Raw genomic sequence first — 19131 nt, forward strand, 5'->3', positions numbered from 1 at the left:
TGATTAAGGTATGTGTTCATGATTCAACAATAAGAAAGAGACTGGACAAAAATGGCATCCATGGGAGAGTTCCAAGGCAAAAGCCATTGTTGACCAAAAAGAACACAAAGGCTCGTCTCACATTTGTAAAAAAAAATCTTGATTATCCCCAAGACTTTTGGGCAAATATTCTGTGGACTGATGCGGCAAATATTTACTTGGGTTATCTTTGTGTAATATTACAATTTGTTTGATGATCTGAATCATTCAAGTGTGACAAATATGCAAAAAATTAAAAAAAACAGGAAGGGGTCAAAAATCTTTTCACAGCACTGTATGCTGGTTTTTTCAAAAGGGATGACAGGACTGCTCCGACACCTTTTTTTGAAGCATCAGTAAATGACAATTTTTTTTTCTGGATCAGGGTAGATTAGGAGCAGAGTGGCTTTTTAAATGCATTGTATGGCTAGAGCGGTGGCTGGAGTCCAGGACAGAGACTTGGGCCTGCCTTTCAGAATATTGGTATTGGAATGAGTGATGGAACTGAAGTTGTGGATGAATCGACGGTAGAAGTTAGGGAAACCAAGGAATGAGGAGGATAAGGGGAAGTGGATAGCAGAATTTCACAGTGATCCTGTTAAGTGCCTGTTATTCTATGCAGGGGAAGTTGAAGGATGGATGTAATCTTGCTGAAGAGCCTCCTCAATATATTCCTCCACAGCCTTCTATTAGGGATGGAGAGTGGGTATATTTTGCCATGGGGCACTGGCTCACCTGGAATGAAGTCAATGGCACTGTCCCATGGTTGGTGAGGTGGCAACTGTGTGGCTTGTTTCAGGCAGAAAACATCACTGAAGTGGGCATAGCATTCAGGAATAACTATCAGATCTTTTCTCCAAAGGACTTTCAATAGATGTGAGGGAGGACCTTGGAAGGAGGTGAGGTTGCTTGGGAAAGTTCAGAAAAGCAGGAAAGGAAAGTCATCACCCCACTTCAGGACTTCACCAGTGGACCAGGAGATCACAGGACTGTGCTACATCAGCCATGGGTGCCCTAAAATGATGCCAGTGTTGGAATTCTCCAGAACCAGGAAGTGGATAGATTCCACATGAAGTACAGTAGGTGGACAAACAGAACATGCTTTTTAACTCCGTGGGCGCTGCCGCACCTGCAAAATGCATTTGCAGCTATTGACCGCTGAGTGGCACTTTAACCACAAGTTATCAAGCGAACGCTTCAAAGCACATTTTCACAAATAGCCGTCAGCTTTGCCTCACCGATGTGTTACATTTGACGGCTGCAGTCGGTGGACTGAAACATGAAAGAAAAACACTGTAGTTAAAATATATCATATTCACCGATGCAAATTTAGTACTTATGAAGTTATGTGCGTTTCTCATTTAGAACAAATTCAAGCAGGATAAATTTCAAGTCTATGAGCTTGTGCTTACATTTACGCTAAGCTAAGTATTACACCATATTTTAGATTTGAAACATTTAAAAGATGTGCAGCATTATTTATATAATATGAATCGTGTTATATTACCTTAAAGAAATGGTGGTTTACTTTACATCAGAGAATTAAAAGTGGTAGTCTATTTCAGTAGGCTAGGCTACATACATGGATTAATATGCTAAATGTCAATATTTTCACATTACTTAATATTTGTCACAAATACATTTTTAATTTATATTTTAAAATTCCTTTAATAAAACAGCATGCATTTTGTCACGCACATACTTTGTTATTTGTTACCTGGCCTTTATTTTGACAGAGAACTAGGCTACGTGGGAAAAATATATCTGTTCACTAATTAAGAAAGTGTTGCGTATTTTATGAATTCTTTCCTTTATTTTAGTAAAACGTGAGGCACTGTATAATTTCGCTCCCGTTATTTAGGCCTAACTAAAACAAAAAACGAATAAATTAAACTTGGCACGATTTGGCTAAATCATTGAAACTGAAAAGAAGGGACAGATTAATAAAACGTCCTCCGTTTAAACTCAAGTTCTCCCATTATAACCATGCTGATGACTGATAGCCTACTGTGTAGGTCTGTACTGCTGTGATCTGTTTCAGGCTTTCCGTATCATAACATTTTAGAAATGAATTCATTCTAATAACATTTCAGAAATTGCATTCTCAGCGAGAACATTGCAGAAATTTAGCCCAAGTCTACATTTGCTGTGTGGGTCAGAAAATGCACAGACGGACTGAAGGACAAATTGTCAAAAGTGCAGAGTGCAAGATTTGGTTGTTTGGTGTGCATGCTGCTGAGTGCAATGTTCAAGAGATGTGCTGAGAGGTTACATCATTTATTCTTACTTGTCTACATATTTTTTCTTCATTACAAATCTTGTTTGGTTTTATTTTGTATCATTGCATGTAAAAAAAATTTTTACTTTGTTATGCATATGCAAAATGTGAAACTGCAATCCTATTTGCAGTCTATAACATTTTATAATTATTTGTACAATAATATTTAACTTAACCTGTTTGTATCTTTATTATTTAATGCATATGCGATTTATTAAAACAATTTTATTAGAGTCATTAAAACAAGTTTATGACTGCAACATCTGTTTAATCTTGATCAAGAACACTATGATCAACGAATTGGAGTGGCATCGCCCATCAGATCAATTTAAAATGTCTAATAGCCTTCAATTTACAGGTTATAACTGCATCTGTCTCGGATGTAGACTTGTGAAGATTTATTTTAATGCAGATACCATATTGTAGCATTAACCTAAAATAAATGTGCTAAATTACTATTCATATTCAAGTGTTTGTGCGGAAAAGTATTAATGCGCATGCATGACAGGGAGGATCACTTTAATTTTTTTATCCTGAAATAACGTAAAATTGGAGTGCTTCACATACATGAAAAATATATATACAGAAAGCTTAAAATGTCTGCTTTTAAATGAACCAATTCAAAATGAAAGCAAATACTCCCTGATTATGTAATCTGTATGAAGGTTGAATTTCTCTCTAAAGGCGCGACCAGTAGGCTGTGGAGATGAGAGTCAGCACCGTGAATTTCATCTTGCAGCCAACAAGAAAACATCTCAGGTTACGTATGTAACCATGGTTCCCTGAGAAGGGAACGAGACACTGCGTGCTCTAGAGGTCCCTATGGGGAACGCCTTCAGCGTGACCGGTGTCTGAAGCATACATCTAAACATGACAATAACATTGGCCGGCGACAGCCTATGACGTCATCACCCGGCTCGACCACAGTATAAAAGGGCGCCGGGAGAACATGTCATCCACTTCTTCATCTGAAGCTTACATCCGAAGCATGGCAAGGAAACTAGAGGACGCAGTGTCTCGGTCCCTTCTCAGGGAACCATGGTTACATGCATAACCTGAGACGTTCCCTTCCGAGGGCTTTCCGAACTGCGTCCTCTAGAGGTCGCTGTGGGGAATGATATACCCACGCCGCCATGCTGAGGGGAGTGCATGCCAGAAACCACGGCGAGCACTAAGTACCAACTCTACCATAGCCATGGGAGTTGCCCCTAGGACGCCTTGATGGCTGTCAGTGACATTATCCCCTTCGGCCAAGGGCCTGAGCTGCATACCCTAAACAACTTACCTGATAAGGGCTGGGCTGGGAAGCCCGAGCCTAGGGCAGAACTCAAAGGCTTGAAATCAGAAGAAAGAGATTCCTTTGAGGGGATACGGCCAGATGTCTAAAAAACCAAACCAGACCCTGGCCTGCCACCCAGGGGGGCTACTGCCAGCTCTGAATGAGCTTGCTCAAAGAACTGGCTCGACAGATCTTTGGTAGTAACACCCTGCTCAGAAATGTATCAACAGCGATACATAAGTTGTGTGGAGCCCAAGGTGAAAACTGGGGCCTAAACCAACTCAGAGAAAGGGAACGAGGCTCAACCAACAAAGAGAGCAGCCTAACAGGGAGGCAGAGAGAGGCCTAACAACCTGAGGCTGCTGCTCAATGGAGCTCCAAGACCGGAAGACCGGATGAAAGGAGGCCTCAGACATTCGATTGGGAGCGGCATGCTCAAAGGTAACCCTCCGAGGTGAGGGGAGCACTGCTAGGCTCAACCAAATAGGGGCAACTAATCAGGGAGGCAGCAAGCGGCCAAACTACCTGATGTCGCTGTCACAGAGCTCAGAGAGCGGAGGGCTCGACCCTTAGCTAAGAGAGAGGAACCCAGCTCGACCGAAGCAATCAATAGCCCAGGGGCAAAGTACCTAGTTCTTAAGTAGAGAGAAGGACTCACATAGTCTGCCCAGGACCGGCGAGCTCATAAATGACCCTCCCGCAGTGAGGGGAGCAAGGCCATGTCCAGGGAGCAGATTGACCGCAGATGGGACATCAGAAATGGGATCCAGCTTAAAAAGGGATCACACGTTTCAATAGGGAACAACAGGGTCACAGCATAGAGGCAGCTGACTAAGGAGGCGACAGGGACGTAACAACTCAGTATTGTTGCATACAGAGTTCTCGGGAGCAGCGCTCTTGGCTCTCAAGCTGAGGCGGACCCTCAAAGCACAAACTGGGAGCGATAGGCTCATAGCTAACCCTTGCAGTGAGGGGAGCATTTCTCAGCTCGACCAGAAGGCAGCGCTAGATTAGAAGGGGTAGTCTAGCAGGGCCCAATGAGAGACCATCAACTGATGCAGCTGAACGCAGTCTTATGTTCTCTATCTCGATAGAGAACCTGTAGAAACAATGGGACCCAATAACCCATTCATGCATGAAGAGCTACTGCTCCTCAGAGCCGAAGCACTCAGAAAGTGTTTCCGCAGAAACACATCTCACTCATTCCTCAGGGAACACAGTTTACTCAAGCCCACTCCGCAGAGGGGCGATTCACCAGTTCGACCATAAGGGCAGTGTGACAGGGATGTCCCGTGGGCCTGACCGTCTATCGAACTGCAGAGTGGAACTAAGGAGTGGTCACTCAATGCCTCAGCGAGAGGAGCTCTAGCTCGGAGAACGTGCATGATGATTGAGAAGATGACTCAAATCTCAGGAGACCCCTCGGGGCGAGACATGGGTAGCGCGTTCTGGCCGGGGCAGCTTCTCGAAGCAAACACCCAAGCCAGGACATCAGGGAGCACATCATGAAGCATTATACTCCGAAAAATGCTCAACCCGAATGGAGGATCAGCAGGTCCTGAGGTTGCAGCGTTCTACTGCGGACCTGATCTACTAAGGAGGCTCTCGCAGAGGCCCAGCGACTTGGCTGCACGGTCCAGTAAGCATGAAGCCGAAGATTCAGGGCTATCATCCAGCCTGGATCCAGTACTGACGGGTGAGCTACCATTACAACAATCGGTCAACAGCGAGAGGTTCTGACTTCAGCAGAGGAGGTGCTCGCAGAGGTCCTAACCCTAAAACAAAGTCAGAAAAAACTCGGTCAGTTGGGTGGTTTTAGGGGAATTAAGGGGAGGAAGATGAGAGCAGATGCTAATACCCTCAGAGGGAAGTAAGTAGATGTTTCAAGGTTTACTCTGGTCTGGACGAAGGCGTTGGGAATGCCTCATCCGGATCACCTCCCTCAAGTCTCGCCTCTAGCCCCAGAGAGCATGATATTCTACCACACCCAACTGTGGGTGCAGGAGCACCAGCTCAGTTCAGGGCCAAGCATCAAGGAGGCTCGCAAGCCAACACTTGAGCACAGAGAGTCATATAACCCTGAATGAAAGTGAAGGTTTCAGAAAATTATACAATACCTATATAACCAGAAGGAAATCACTGATAGGGATCACTTTCGATGTTCTGCCCATCAACTGCGAATCGCGGGGAATGGGCAGACAATTCTCACCGCAACAGCAACACGCTGCATGCATTCAGCTCCTGCGGGAGCTAAATACACTCTGCCCACGCGCTAGATTACCTCTGAAATCAAGCGAGAACGGAAACCGCTGCCGCGAATGCGTCGCTATTCCCGCAAGAGGCGAACACACTCATGCAAATGCTGTACAAACTCGGATAAATGGTGAAGTACTCACCTCCCCCTCAGTAGTCCCGTGAATGCATCAGTCCACGAATGTATCACGATGAGCACAAGCCGTCTCCTTGTGAGTCGAGCGCGTTCAATTCATTCTTATCCCTCACAAGAAATAAGCAATGAATGCAGAGTGCATTCAACTCCCTCGAGAGATGAACGCGCTTGCTCTTCACCACACACAACACGCGAGCCGTTGTGAAACTGTGGATATCAGAGCAAAGTCTCTGACGAGAGAACATGCACTCCTAGTCGTGCTTAGCTTATTGCTAACATAAACAAATGGTCAGTGAAGGCGCCCTTTTATACTGTGATCGCACGGGGTAATGACGTCATAGACTGTCGCCGGCCAATGTTATTGTCGTGTTTAGATGTATGCTTCAGACACCGGTCACGCTGAAGGCGTTCCCCATAGCGACCTCTAGAGGATGCAGTTCGAAGTTCCCTTGGAAGAGAACAGTTTATTAATAAATAATTAAAATGTCTCCTTTTTTCATAATTATTAATCTACTTCTGCCTGTGCTTTGTGGCAAACTTAATGCGTGTGCTTGAGCGCGGAATATATTAAGGCTCAGTATAGATTAGTAAACTATGTTAATTTAATATAAACCTGCGATTAGTTGAATGATGACTTAAATGAATGACTACTAGTAACTAGAAAAATCTTAAGTGGGGGGGCAGCCCTATTAAACACCCTCTAGACATCTCTGTTAAAGGTTTTAAAGCATTTTATACGCGTTTGCATAAATTCTGCTTTCAGAACGGTCCGTAAGGGAGAGAGGACACATCCTTAACATTGATTTTTCTTCTGAAACACAAAAACAAAAATTGAAATAAAATTTATATTTTATGTTTTGTGATTGGTCAACCCTTCTCCATTCTGCAGATAGTGTTGCTTCTTGTTTTTTTTTGTCACGTCCGTAACGCATGTGTATTTCCCAAATCTAAAATAGCCTATTTGGGATTTAGAAAATATAAAGAGATGGTTCAATATATTGGTAATGAATACATTCTGTGATAATTTATATTTCAGGTTTTGACTGCGAATGTCACGTCCTTAACACTGGAATTGCCCAATAATGAAACTAAAAATGATTAGGCCTACATGAAGTCTTGGGACAGTTTCTTATTTCTGCACTATATTTTTACATTTGTATTGCCAAAACGACTGCAGCGTTGCCGCGTACAATTAAAACAGTGCAGAATTGAAAATAGTACAAAGCAGCATATAAATTAAGAACAAATGTTTTTGTCTCTGGCAGACGCGTGTCTCTTTCGACCAGTTTCTTTGTCTCTCTCGCAGAGGCGCCGCATCTCTCCTGAGAAAAAAAACAAAACCAAGTAACACTGCATATTATATTGTATATAATACTCTGTATGCCGTTGCAAAATTGCAAAAGTCAAACCAAACGAGGCATTTATCCTAAAACAGACACTTTGCCTAAACCTGCTCTGCGTGTTTGAAATGCTCATCAGACACTCTCCATATGAAAGAGCAAGCGATTCGCACTTTTATTTCAACCCACACGATAAAGCTATACAGAACTACCCCCAAACCCCTCCAGCTGGACTGAATTCAGTCACACTACTGGTTGCTTAGTGTAAAATGAACATGCTCTATCTAAAAGAAACATAAACCAGTGAACTACAGAATACAGACATCTGTATTAATCATTTTATATATTATATAAAAAATAAAATAAAAAACAGTTTGAACAGTTTTCAATTTGAACCTGTGTCGCTGAAATCGCAGACTAACCTTCTACCACTGGACTGTGGATTAACTTGATAAACCAACTTCCCTTTTCCATTGCGTGTGCACGCAAGACAGATGCGCTCTTCATTCATCTCACTTCGCAATAATAAACATAACAGCGGCATCATGCAGATAATTCTTGTGTGTTTATTATGGTGTTCAAATGCTGATCTTATATACTGTAGGCCTAATATATATACAGTTATATATATTTTTCATAATGAACTGAACTGCCAGTGAGCACGCTGCTTTTTGATGCTGCTTTTTATGAATAGCCTACAGCAAAACAGACAAATAGCACTGATGATAATAGCAGAGTTTATTTTTCAACCTCACGTAAAAATGAGTAATGGAACAAAAATTAGGGCTGCACGATTAATCAAAATTAAATCGAAATTAAATCGCAAAGGCGATATAGATAAATCGTGATTAGGAAGAATCTGCGATTGTCATGCGTATCTTTCAGTGAAGCACGGTTCTGTGATCAGCAGTAAATCTCCATCCGAAGGCCAGAGGGCACTCTCGTGCAGAAATTTCAAATACGCCCCACAGAAGAAATCAGGAAATCCCTATAGCAGTAGCTGCATAAACAGAAGATTTAACTGCTTTCATTGATTCAGGGTGACTAATAAACACACGACTACGACAATATATGGTTTATCTAATTTTGTCTTATTATAATTTTTATTATAATAAAGTATATAATAATGCAATGCTAATGCAAACAGCTTTCATTATCGCGAACGATTTCATAATTGTACAATTATATTGTCTGGGATTTTTTTGCGTAGCTTGTCAGTGAACTACGGCTCTGTGTAGTAAATGCTGCTCCATCCGAAAGCACGTGATGGAGATTTACTACTGATTACAGAACCGGCTTTACGATTAAGATGCGCATGACAATCGCATTCGATTAATCCTGCAGCCCTAACAAAAACACATTTTTGCTGTAATAATAACTACAGCTTTTTTAAGTCATTTCTTAAATATGAACCAAAGCGTGATCATACATTATTAACGTCTTACAATCATTATTAGCCCTTCATGGGTTCAGTCTTAGATGTATTCTGTAGCTTATTGTGAATATAAACCATCAGTTTTGGACACTGCAAAGCTAAACTGCACCTGATTTTAGAGCTTTGCATTTCAGCCCGAGCTCAACGGGTCCCTGTTCACGCAGACCGAGACGGCAATCGAAGCGCATCCTGTTTGTTTTCTCTATTTTACAAAAGAACAACGTTTTGTTGATATTGTGAGTGCACACAAAAATAAGGGTAGACTATTTACAGTTCCGAATGAAGTATTAGTCTTATCTATATGAGCAAAAATGACGGCGTACTTCAAGTTGTTTCCACTGATATGAAGAACAAAATGAAGTGATCACACTGGCGCCTCCATGCATTAAGAACGCTTCAGCTTCCACTCTCCGCACAAACGCTTAGATATACACCTAATCTTTTCACTTCTCACTTTTATCTAGGTTAAATGTTTAAACTAACATTGTAATATGCTTTAAGTGAATTATATCTATATATTTTATTTTAAGCAAGTTGTGATGATTTGAGAAGGCTAAATTGATCAAACGTGATCAACTCAGCTGTCTGCCGCTATCCGCTTGGTCGTCACTTAAAAAAAACAAACTTCAATTTAACAAACAAAAAATTGTTCCAAACATTTTTCTAAATTAATTAATAAGAAAGAATAATTAAGAAATATAACTTTGCAATTAAACACAAAACTGAACTATTTTAATGGCTGCAACAGCAGCTGTGTAATTAGGAAGCGAGAGAGAGAGGAAAAAAGGCACGGGCTCCAGTCGGACTCTCACCGAGAATACTGGCCAAGGGCCGGCTAGGGCCTAGGTTTTGAGGCCCGTGCAGGGCCCTACCTGATTTCTGCATTTAGAAACAAATGTTGTGAATCAGGGGTTGTTTTCTAATTAAATGACAAAATTCTTAAGTTGTATTGTGTTGTCAAATTCATTTTTTTTTTTTTACATTTTACGGATTCCCCCAATCTCCTGCATGCCCAAACTCTGTACCGTATTACTATCAGTATTATTATTATTTTAAAAAATGGTTTAATTATTATTTAAACACGTTTTAATGAATACAAAGGACCAATAAAAATGATAAATTTCTTAATTCATGGACATAATTTTCAGCATCTCATGGGCTCTGTATACGGGAATAAATGTTAAAAAAGGCCAGATAACGAATAAGTATGGGTGACCTGCTGAAATGCATCAGCGAATTATTAAATGTAAGTTTCAAGCCTTTCATAATTTGTGACATTAATTTGACTATAGTGCCAAAATATGTGTTAGAACTAGGCCTAGCCTATAACACTCAACTATAAGCCACCTTTTCAATCATTTTATTTTTTATGGCATAATGCACACCTCCTTAAATGTAAACATTTACATAAACATTCCAAGTTCATATCCTAATTTTGTAGGATTTCTAGGCATTTTCCATGTCGCAGTTTTAGCCTATTAATCTTGATTTCTCACAACTTATTTTGTTCAAGGAGGCTAGAGTTCTGTTCTTTTGAATATTAGCATGACTGTTATTTGGCCATAATCACAGCTGTGCTGATATCCAGAACAATAGCACAGTTCTATGTATGATATTGTCTTGAAAACATTGCTTCACTAAAGTTAATATTGAGTACCTTACATTTTGGAAACCATATTGCTAGTTACTGTGTGTCTATTTGCAAATGAAAACAGTTCCAAAGCCACAGTAAAAATCATCCTTTGCGATTCTCAGAATAAGTCTTTCAATCTAGCATGAATCAGTGTTTATGAATGAATGGGTTGAGTGAAATATTTATTGATTTACATTTTTGATTATTGAATTAATATTTGTATTTGTCCCTCTTTTTTTATTTTATTTTATTTTTTTGCATTTTAAGACTCATGTTATGTAATGTGTTTCTGTTCCTATTGTTTCCCTCTTCACTTCCTTTGTTCAGTTCCTGTCCCCGTTTGCCTTGCTGCCTTGTTTGTTACCATAGCAACCCTTATTATTTACCATGCCAACTTATCACCTGTTGATTGTTGCAGCAGCTGTCCGGGTGGCTGGTCTCAGACGATCTTGGAGGTGAAGATGCTGGATGTGGTGTGTGTATATATATATTCACAGACTAGCTTTTCCCCTGGATTCTTTATCAGCTATTATCAGCTATCACTATCGAATTATTATTTGGCAACCCAGCGCTGGGTAAATATTGGACAGAACACATGCTGGGTTATTTTGACCCAGCTGGTTGGGTTCAATGTTTTTACCTAACATGCTGGGTTATTTTATTTAAGTCAACTATTGTTTAAAAAAATTATTATATTGCTGGCTTAAAATGGACTGGAAATGGACAAAAAAAAATAAATAAATAAAAAAACAGAATTACAAGAGGCAACAGCAATAACCGTTCACATAAAGATGAACATTTATTATTAAGCAAGAACACATTTGAACACAATTGAATTTATTTGGGTGAATACAGCATAGTTTACAATATTACATACATTTAAACTCATTTAACAAGCATTTTAGACATAAAAATTTAACATTCAAAAGTAGCATTTTAATTTAAGTGTATTTAACCGTTCTCTGTAATACATTTTTACCGAAATAGTGCTTATTCTCGTGACGGTGTGTCGCTGAAATCTGAGTCGGTGATGGGCTGCTGTTCGTGGGGGAACTGCAAACTTCAGACCGCCGCCTCGCATTTCTCTCGTAGCTGAAAGATGTCATGACCAGTGGCGTAACTACAGGCAGTGCAGCTGCACTGGGGCCCGTTCGGCGTGGGGGCCCGCAGCACACACGGGCTCCTCGTGACGAAGTTACTATATTAATATAAATAGAAATATTAAAGGAGACATATTATGCCCCTTTTTTACAATATGTAATACAAGTCTCTGGTGTCCCCAGAATGTGATAGGGAAGCGAAATCAGACTTGCTCATTTTTTCAGACGCTTGCAGAAAAAGGCGTCCCAAAACAAAGTTACTGGCTTAATCTTTTTCACGTTTCCTTGGTTGGTAGATGCATTATGCTGATTATAGCACTTAAAACCTGGAAAAGTCAGACTTTCATGATATGTCACCTTTAATAATACAATATAATTAATGCCGAGAGCCTTCACAGCAGTGAATAAATATACCAACTGTCATTAAGTTTTTATGTGCTTTAATTGTCTAGTGGTAGAAATTTTGTCAAGCATTTCTGAGGTTTCAGGTTCTAATCCACCCTCGTATAGTTTTTTTTTTTTCTCATTAAAACCAAAGCGGTGTTCATCAGTGATTGTATATCAAGAGCAAGGTTGGTGTGCATTTTGTTTTGTGCTTTTACCAGAACGAAGCGCTCAGTCGTCTGTGTGAAGACTGCGCATTGTGCACGAGTGCCAAGAGAGAACTGATAGCAGTGGCAACGAGCACACTCCATAACTCAGACCAACGAATTTCTAATCAAATGGAGATGTTTCTTTCTTTTAGGTACATCTGTGCATGCAGATGTTGCAAAAAGTGGTGGGGTCGTGCTCTCTTGCGTCTTGCCTCTCAAGAGAGGAATGTGGTTGCCGTGATTCCTGCGTGTGTGCGTGTGTGGTGGAGAGAGATGCACGCAAAGAGAACTGTTCAATTTAATATAAGAAACAGATAAGATACTGATTTTAATTGGTCTAAATTATGTAGGTTAGGCACAAATTTGCTTATATGGGTTCCCTTCACAAGCGCTGTGTGTTTGTATGTGCTTCATAGCCGTGCACCCAGGGGGCCCGTCGTAATAATAGTCTGCACTGGGGCCCGTCATTACGAAGTTACGCCACTGGCCGTGACTGACTCTATAACCTGCCCATAAACAAACAGTACTGAGATTAAAGAACATATTTTAACATCAAATTAAATTAAACTCAGTATTATAATGAATAAAATAGAATAAAATTATAATGAATAAAAAGTAATGTTGTGCCAGGCAAAAGGCGTTTCCATCGTGTGAAACGACCACTGCTGACGCAGCTGACTGACATCTCGTCCTTACGCTGGGCTGCATAAAATAATACAATTTACAGCACAGCAAAGACTTTATAAATGAAATAAAATGTATACAAACCTTTATTTTGCAAGTGCACCAAATCTATAGAGGACTCAAAAAGCCTGTGATCTCACTGTAAATCAGCAGCTAGGTTGTTTCGACGGAGACAGGTTTAACCCAGTGTTTGGGTAGAAAAAATAACCCAGCATTAAAAATGACCCAGCAGCTTAGTTACAGAAAAACCACCCAGCACCTGGGTAAAAATATTTAAAAATAATCCAATAAATTGACCCAACAAGCTGAACCTAGCATTTGGGTTAAAAAAAAAAAAAGAACCCAGCATTTTTTGATGAGATTGAGAACAAATTTAATTTGGGATTTTTATTTTATTTCTTCAAGCATTTCTAAGATTATCAGATTAATTGATTAAATGATTACTGAGTAAAATGTAAGTGAAATTCTGTAAAGCAACAGTAAATAAAACACAGAATGCTACCTCTCATTGAGAATTTTAATGTGTAAACTGACACTACCACCTAGTGTTAAGAGTTAAGAGTCCATACATGCACTGCAAAATTTAGTTAAATCAAATTTGCAACAAAAATGCTAACAGATATAGCACAATGCAGCTAACCTGTTCTGCCGGGTTCAATATGTGCTGTGGAGCTATTCTTGTTCAGGCCTTTGTCGAACTGCTGGATGGAAGGAGGAGAGGCTCTGGGCTTACGCCTTAGTTGTAGACTGGACCACTGATATGTATGATGCCTCTGGTACCTAAATTTGGGCGCCGTTCCTCCATAGTCCTGAAAAACCTGAAACTAAAGAAAATGATAAATATGATCAAATGTGTTATGATACAAGAAACTGATCAAGCAATATGATAACAAATCAGAACTAGATAACTGTTATATGCAAGTAAGTCTGACCAGGCATGTAAATAAATAGCTTTTACAAACCCCTCAATAAACTGACCTATTTAATTGAAATAACCAGATTCAATTAGGGGTCAAATTAGTCTTCCTCACAAGGTCTAGTCATTTTGAAAGTGATGTAAATTGAGGTTGCTAACAGTTTTATTCACGATTTCTTTTTCCACCGGTGGGTGCTCGGCACTTCGTACTTCGTGCCAATGTTCACGTCGTTGCTGAGACGCGGGCCGGGCTCCGGGCCTGTCTTAGGCTTCTCCATCCATTTTTGTTTGTTTTTGTTTTAGACATTTATCAATTATGGTGATGAAAAAGATTTGAAGCAGCCAGAGACTCACCGCGCCTTCAAAAAATTCCAACTGAAGTGCGTAGACCAAAAAAGGTTACCCAAAGATGAAGAGCTTGAAAAGAGTCTGCACATTCAAACATTAAAGCATCACAAGCGAGATGAGAACAATATATGCAATTTACTGAATAAAACAAGGCAAACGTTTCGGTCACATGTTGACCATTTTCAATGCCAAGCTGGTGGAAACAACACGAGACCTTGACTGTCAAGACCTCGGCTCGGATGGTGTTTAGTGTCCCACCAGCAGCAGCAGCAGCGTGCCTTCAGCGCAGCTGGAAGAGTTCCACTTTCAAGCACACACAGTAGGCTAAAGCTTGCTGCAAAGCCCCAGCAAAAGTAATTACCATGAATGTGTCGGGGGAAATAGTAAGGAGTGTTTTCTGAGTCAGTGTAGTGGGTAACGTTTTTTAAGTTGACTCAACAAATTGTTTTTTTACAGTGTACAGCTCAAATAGAAATACAATACTAGTGGTTCAGTTATTAATGGTTTTTACATGCTTGTCATGGGCATTTAAACATTACTGTAGTGTTTATATTGTGTTATTACGGTCAAAGGATTATTTAAATTTTAGTCTGCTGAACACTACTAAGAACACAAAAACAGTGTTACTGTCGGTTCACTCTGAGCAGAGTCAGTATTTTAACGATTCTGTTCCTGCGTTCCTTCTGTATTAACGTTCCGAAACCAGTTTAATTAAAACAAATACCAGTTAATAACGTTTAAACATTTTTTTTGTCTAGTTTATAATAACAAGAAAGCATTTTCTTTATTAAAAAAAGCAGTGGCGTTCCGTCCATATAAGCTGCGATTGCTCCGCATACCCAGGCCATTTGAGATAATAAATTCACGGAATTAATATAAACATGATTATAAGTTAATCCCTTTTCATTTGAAATTTAACTTAAAGAGATTTTCTTTAAATGTACTAGTTGCGGCAGCTTCCGGGCGAGCGGATTCTCCACAGCTTTCTCGTCTCTGCTCTATCGCTGTGACTCGTCAGGATTGTAGTGCATTCTCAGTGATTTGCTGGTCTGCGGCTGATTTAATGCGCGAGGTAAGTTGTCCGCGAAGCACTCGCCCAAGCAGAAAAATTTGCTGTTACTGCCAGATCTCGATTACTGAAAATCACATTGTGTTTGAAGCAAAACCAACTCAACTAAATCAAAAGAAAAAAAATGCTGTAACTGTATATTTTTATGTTTTCTCAAGCAAAGCAAATTTTAAAAGTCCACTAACTGGTAAATAATTATTTTTTTTTTTTAAGTTTATAAAAAAGTGGGCTATATACAATTTTTAAAATAACAAACATTAGGAAAAGAAAGAAACATAAATCTTCTGAACATTTTGAACATTAAGATGTTATTGTTCCTTTTTATCTGCGTAAGCTCGTTTCGCTTAAAGTCCTTCTCTGATTTTATTGTTGTTTGCAAGGTTGCAACGTTACTAGGCAATATTTTAAAGATATTATTATTTTGGGTATTTTGCATGGTCTGTTATTGGAGTAATGTCACCTGGGTGGGAGTTTTAACTCCTATTCACTGGGAATAAAAAATCATTAAGCAGATGCAGAGACCTATAGAGCGGGGGAATCCCCCCATCTCCCCACCCTCTGAATATTACGTATCATAACGAAACTATGTGTAAACATTTTTTGGCAGTTTTTACTTGGAAAACCAGATATATTTTTCTAGCATTCAAATAACAATGGATAAACCTGAAATGATAGAAGAAAGATTGGAGATGAATTTCATTTACAGATAAGGTACGAAATGTGCATACTTTTAAATCGACACCTGCCATGGTGTTTCTTATTTGTTATCTATGATCCCCCTTTGAGTGTGTCCTAAAAGCTGATGGGGGTAGGTGTCTTAATCCTATCACTCAGCATACCCCGTTAAAAAAGTCACTGCTCGCCACTGAAAGAGTCTCGCCGTCAAGTCATAGCCATTATGCTACAATCATCTTTTATAACAAGATTGTGTCCAAATGTTGGCCCTATGAAACAAAAGGGTAAATAATTGAAATATTTTTATGTAATATTTTTAAATGTTTTGTGCATCGTTAAAAATATGTAATAATATAGGCTGTGGCCTAATAATAACAGAACAGTGAGGCAGTGGTCATGCTAAATGGCACAGATTATATTACAGACTATTCAAATTAAACAAAATTAAACCGCATGCCAGTGGTTTGAGTCTTACCTCTCAGATAGGTCCTTCAAGGTATCTTGGAGAGGTGAGGTGTCCAAGTCGCAACATCTAGCTACTGGGGTGCCTCAGGGCTCAGTACTTGGATCACTTCTCTTCTCTGTCTACATGGCATCACTAGGTTCTGTCATTCAGAAACATGGCTTTTCATATGGAACACAGGAGGCCATGGCGGAGTGGGGACTCCAGGAGGACATGGTGGTGCAGGCAGTGCAGGAGGTCATGGTGGAGCAGCTTTCTAGGCCGCGGCCTTAACCCCGGCCTCGGCCTCTACAGCTGGAGCCCTACTACCCCCCCCCTAAAAAAATACATGGGGACATTTACACGTTCCGAGGCCCTCCGTGGGCCAGGACCGGGGACTGGAGCCCTCCCTGGGCTTAACCAGGGATCGGGAGCCCTGCCTGGGCGGAACTGGAGATCGGGAGCCCTTCCTGGGTGGAACTGGGGATCGGGAGCCCTTCCTGGGCTGAACTGGAGATCGGGAGCCCTTCCTAGGCTCTGCGGGGGATCTGGAGCCCTTCCTGGGCTGAACTGGGGTTCGGGAGCCGAACTGGGGATCGGGAGCCCTTCCTGGGCTGAACTGGAGATCGGGAGCCCTTCCTAGGCTCGACGGGGGATCGGGAGCCCTTCCTGGGCTTAACTGGAGATCGGGAGCCCTTCCTAGGCTCGACGGGGGATCGAGAGCCCTTCCTGGGCTTAACTCGGGATCAGGAGCCCTCCGTGGGCTGTACTTGGGATCAGGAGCCCTCCGTGGGCTATACTCGGGAACAGGACTGACACTGGAACGAACTCTGGGGCCACAGCCGACACCCTTCTCCTCACCCCTAGCATCCTCTTCTGGATCGGGAGGAACAGGCGTGGTCTGGGTCCACACTGTTGCGAACTCTGGGGCCTGGGCCGACACTGGAGCGAGCTCTGGGGCTGAAGCCGACACCCTTCTCCTCACCCCTAGTCTCCTCTTCTGGATCGGGGGGAAAAGGCGTGGTCGGCAAACTGGAGTGTTGCAGTCTGACGGGCTTGCCACATTAATGTCCGGTGGGCTTGTCATATGCGTGGCCAGCGGGCTGGAGATAGCCCCGGCTGACAGGCCTCCCATCGGCCTGGTCAGCGGGCTGGAGATAGCCCCGGCTGGCGGGCTCGACAACGGCGCGCTTCTGAGCGTCCGGCGGGCTTGACTTTGGCGAGGCCAGCGGGCTGGAGATAGCCCCGGCTGATGAGCTTGACAACGGCCCGGTCACCAAAACTTACTGCTTTGTAAGTAATCTTCCTGATTTATCTAAATTCCTCAGCATAGTCAATAGCTTAGAACAACTCGATGATGTAATAGAAACTATGGACTCTCTCTTTTCTAGCATTTTATATATGGTTGCTCCTTTTACCTCAAGTGAATCAGGATTGAGGCCAATAACCGATCCAGCCTTTTTAATAAATTTATTAATCCTATTTTTATCATCGACAGTGATACTACATCCCCATCAGAGCACTGCATAAAACAAAACACTGGCCATGATTCCCTGATAAAAAACATAAAGAAGCTTCCTACTGATGCCAATGTAACTCTACTTCCTCGGGAAGAATAATCCTGTGCCTTCTTAAAAACAGCCTCACTGTTCCTCTACCAATTTAATTTAGGGTGTTTTCACACTTGGGTCCTCTTTAAAAGAACCGAACCCAGACCCCTTTAAGTGGACCAAGTGAAAAAGGACCCAGTTTTCTTTATGTTCACACTGTCCCTGTTCCTGAAAGAGGACTCAGGTCCTTTTATGGTCCACTTAAGCAGTAATGGTGTCTCAGACCTCTTTGTGTTCAGACTGTTGCTTTTTGGATCTAGTCTAGTTCAGAGTTTGGTGGCTGACCCTATGGCCTCCAAATTTATATCCTATTCACTTACAATGTATGTGCCTCACTAACCAAGAGATTTGTTTGTAAAGATAATTGTTGTTTTTGTTGCTGTGTTGTTAGTATTATTATTTTGTAAAACAATATTGCTACAAATAGCCTACTGTTGAATGAGCTTTGTTACGAATGAACACAAGTAGGCAACAGGTCCAAATGCAGTTCAAGATCCTTTAATGATAATCCACAGAAATAAGCATCCAAAATACATGGAACAACAAGGAGGTAACACTTATCAACAACTCACACCGACAATAGCAGACCTGGGGTGTATTCCAGAAAGTGGGTTTTGCTGGAAACTCAGAGTTTGTTAACCCCAGAAAAGGGAAACTCAGTGTTTTCGGTTCCAATAAAAGACAAAACTAAACCTCTCCGTAAGTTACCATAGTAACTGTAACGAGTCAATCCACTGAAGGCGAGTGTAGTGAAGAACCCAAGTGCAGTTTATTTACAAAGTGATCCAAACATAATCCAAACAGACGAAGACTAGATACACAGACTTGACTTGACTTGACATGAACAGACTTGACTAGAACAGACTTGATGAGGCATGAACAGACTTGACTAAAACAGACTTGACGAGGCATGAACAGACTTGACTAAAACAGACTTGACTTGGCATGACAGGTCCAAATGCAGTTCAAGATCCTTTAATGATAATCCACAGAAATAAGCATCCAAAATACATGGAACCACAAGGAGGTAACACTTATCAACAACTCACACCGACAATAGCAGACCTGGGGTGTATTCCAGAAAGTGGGTTTTGCTGGAAACTCAGAGTTTGTTAACCCCAGAAAAGGGAAACTCAGTGTTTTCGGTTCCAATAAAAGACAAAACTAAACCTCTCCGTAAGTTACCATAGTAACTGTAACGAGTCAATCCACTGAAGGCGAGTGTAGTGAAGAACCCAAGTGCAGTTTATTTACAAAGTGATCCAAACATAATCCAAACAGACGAAGACTAGATACACAGACTTGACTTGACTTGACTTGAC

The sequence above is a fragment of the Sinocyclocheilus anshuiensis genome, unplaced genomic scaffold (assembly GCF_001515605.1).
Source record: "Sinocyclocheilus anshuiensis isolate Anshui unplaced genomic scaffold, SAMN03320099.WGS_v1.1 scaffold625, whole genome shotgun sequence".
Lineage (NCBI taxonomy): Eukaryota > Metazoa > Chordata > Actinopteri > Cypriniformes > Cyprinidae > Sinocyclocheilus > Sinocyclocheilus anshuiensis.